Genomic DNA, 3,749 nt, shown 5'->3' with positions numbered 1-3,749 from the left:
CCCACTGGAGGTGGGTATGTTTGCACTCCGGGCCGTCACTCCAGGAGAGAAGCTTGCTCCGAGCCTCCTCCCTGTGCCAGGTGTGCTACCAAGTGCTTCCCCCTGAGCGTCCTGAAGCTGCCTCAGCCGGCCTGGGTGGGTCTCCCCTTCCTGCCCTCTGAGCTGCCTCTCAGGGACAAGTTCAGCTCTTTGATGGTTTCGGAGAGAGTAACAGATGCCCCGGTGTTCAGCCAGTTCAGCAAAACGCCGCCAGCCTCCTGGGGAGAGAGGGAGATGGATGGGCCTCGGAGTCCCCCCGCATCAGCTAAGCGGCTGCGTCTTCTTCGAGGCACTTCATCACAGAAGGGAACTCACGGGCCCAGGAGCTCTGCCTCGTGTTGTATAAATCACAGCTTCTTGCGGCCCATAAGTCACAGGGCGCTGGCGCTGTGACATGCCAGGCCCCAGCCTGGAGAGCCGCTCCAGCCCTCTGTCATCTTTACAGCCTGGGTGACAGAAGGCAGGGAGCAGGCCCAAGAAGCCCCTTCCCGTTGATCATACCCAATCGTCAGCCCAGAGAAGGGTCCGAGGGTCCTGCCCAACCCCCCCGGGGGGCACCTGCAACCTGCCAGTCTCAGGCAGGGAAACTGAGACTCCCAGATGAAGACCTCAGCTGGAGCCCAAGAGCAACAGTGATTGGGAATCCCAGCCAGCTCTGGAACCTGCCACAGCGACAACCCCACCCCCCCCCCCACCCCTGCGCACTCTCTTGCTCTCAGACTGGTTATCCTCTTCCTCTTGTGGAGACAGCAGCTGTGTCCCCAAACCCCGCTCCAGCAGCACCCACACCTCCCACAGCCAGATGAGTGTGACCCCGTGGTCGCTGAGCGCTGCCACTTGCCCCACACTGAGGCTATGCACAGCCCTAGCAATCCCGTGAAGCCATGTCGTTTCTGCTTTCATTGATGGAGGAGGAAGCTGAGGCTCGGAGACCTAAAGTTAGGTGCCAAGGTCACCCAGAGTAAGCCCGGGAGCTCAGAGTGTCCCCACGTCTGACTCCAGTGTCTGAATGCTCAACCTCTGTTTCCTTACCTATGAAACAGGAATTTCCCCAGGACCCTTGTGGGGGATTTTATCTAAAATAAGGTCCTTATTTGGAAGCTTAGGGGAAGTGCTTTATTACCTGAAAATGACCTACATGCTCCAAGCCAAAGGGACTCTCTGGGCTCACCCACCTTCTGAATTATTGTGAGTCCAGCAGCCCAAGTTGCTACTCTTACCCCTGCTGTGTGACCCTGAGTTAGTTACTTTCCCTCTCTGGGCTTGGTTCTCCCTATCTGTCCACTGAGGAAAGGGTTTCCCAGCCTCCCAGGGGATGGGGGCTGCTAAGGTGGCACAACCCACCACTCTGAGGTGCTCAGAGCCCTGGGGTGAGGAATACTCATGCCCATCGGTGTTGAGAGATGGGGTGGCCCTGGACTCCAGGCTCCAGCCAGCATAGGGGTGCCTGCCCGAGTGGGTCCCAGAGCGCTCCAGGGCTGTCTGTGCTGTCTAGTGGCTGCTAGTCTCATGTGGCTACTCGTGATTAATTTTAAATTAATTGAAATGATACAAGGTCGGGTGCTGTAATCCTAGCACTTTGGAAGGCTGAGACAGGAAGATCATTTGAGCCCAGGAGTTCAAGACCAGCCTGGGCAACATAGTGAAACCCTGTCTCTACAAAAATTACAAAAATTAGAGCTGGGCACAGTGACTCACGCCTATAATCCCAGCATTTTGGGAGACTGAGGCGGGCAGATCACCTGAGGTCAGTAGTTCGAGACCAGCCTGGCCAATATGGTGAAATCCCGTCTCTACTAAAAATACAAAAATTAGCCAGGCTGTGGTGGTACTCGTCAGTAATTCTAGCCAGCTGGGAGGCTGAGGTGGGAGAATCCCTTGAACCTGGGAGGCAGAGGTTGTAGTGAGCCGAGATCATACCACTGTGATACGAGATGGAACCTTCTGTGTTCCGTTCACACCCCCCACTTTTCACATGGCCCAAGGCTGTTTCACTGCCCAGTGCAGTATAGAGCTCTGGTGGTGACAATGTAGCCCCGCCCCACCCTTCCCCTCCTTTCCCCTCCTCCCCCCTCCTCCCCTCCCCCCTCCTCCCCTCCCCCCTCCTCCCCTCCCCCCTCCTCCCCTCCCCCCTCCTCCCCTCCCCCCTCCTCCCCTCCCCTCCCCCCTCCTCCCCTCCCCCCTCCTCCCCTCCCCTCCCCCCTCCTCCCCTCCCCTCCCCCCTCCTCCCCTCCCCTCCCCCTCCTCCCCTCCCCCCTCCTCCCCTCCCCCCTCCTCCCCTCCCTCCTCCTCCCCTCCCCTCCCCCCTCCCCTCCCCCTCCTCCCCTCCCCTCCCCCTCCTCCCCTCCCCCTCCTCCCCTCCCTCCCCCTCCTCCCCTCCCTCCCCCTCCCCTCCCTCCCCTCCCCCTCCTCCCCTCCCTCCCCCTCCCCTCCCTCCCCCTCCTCCCCCCTCCTCCCCTCCTCCCCTCCCCTCCCCCCTCCCCCTCCTCTCCCCTCCCTCCCCCCTCCCTTCCCCCCCTTCTCTCCCCTCCCTCCCCTTCTTTGAGACAGAATTTCACTCTTGTTGCCCAGGCTGGAGTGCAGTGGCGCAATCTTGGCTCACTGCAACCGCTGCCTCCTGGGTTCAAGCGATTCTCCTGCCTCAGCCTCCCGAGCAGCTGGGATTACAGGCATGTGCCACCATGCCCAGCTAATTTTGTGTTTTTAGTAGAGACTGGGTTTCACCATGTTGGTCAGGCTGGCCTCAAACTCCCGACCTCAGGTGATCCACCTGCCTTGGCCTCCCAAAGTGCTGGGATTACAAGCGTGTGCCACCGCACCCAGCCAGTGTAGGCACTTTCAAAACAGTTTCCTCGGAATTCTTGAGAGGCAGTACCCAGCCACAGTGAGCGTCATGGTATCAATATTTCCGGAAAAAATTTTTAAAAACAGCTATGAAACGGTGTTTTTAGAGTCGAAGTCTGGAAGACCTGACTCGGGGTCTGGGAAGGTGGGTCCTGCGATGTGGACCCTGGGTGGTGCGCTTGGGAGCCATGGCAGGGCCGGGATCTCTTGCAGCCCAGGGATGGAGCCCGCAGGTGGTGAGCTCGGGAGGCGAGTCGTGGAGGCTGCGCTCACATCAATGCCCAGTGCCCTCCCGGAGGGGCCAGGTTCTGTCTCCACGGGGGCGGGGGAAGCACACAGGGTACAGGGAGGGGGGCTGAGTTCTCTTTCCTTGGGACAGGGTGGTGCCGTCGCATGCGTTCCCCAGCTGCAGCCACGAGAAACAATTTGGAGCGGAACCTGGGCTCTGACCTCCCCTCATCCTCAGCCTTCCCCCAAGGACAGGCCGTGAGATGAATGTGGTCACCGGCCCAATCCAGGGGTCTGTGGCCAAACCGCAGACCCGGAGGAAGCAGGCCAGGCCATCTGGGGAGCCGGCTCCCCTCCTCTCCTCCTCTGGCTCCCACAAAGCTGTCTCATCCAGGAGCCAGGCCCACCTGTGAGCGAGGGGAGGCTGCAGGTGTCCCTTCTGCCTGAAGCGTGTGAAAGCCAGAGGCCCCCACCCCACTCTCCAGCCGCATCCCCCTCCCCAGACTCAGGAGGCCAAACCCGCCTTTCACAGCCATCTGTAACCCAAACGTCTGCCTGCAGCTTTGTTGAGCTCAGTCCACAGTGGGCCGTGTGGCCTGGGAGCATCCAAAGGCAGCTGGGGCCTGCCAGGACTTCTG

Source organism: Macaca fascicularis, chromosome 15 (genome assembly GCF_037993035.2).
Source record: "Macaca fascicularis isolate 582-1 chromosome 15, T2T-MFA8v1.1".
In the NCBI taxonomy this organism is placed as follows: domain Eukaryota; kingdom Metazoa; phylum Chordata; class Mammalia; order Primates; family Cercopithecidae; genus Macaca; species Macaca fascicularis.
Note: the sequence above shows the minus strand (reverse complement) of the source record.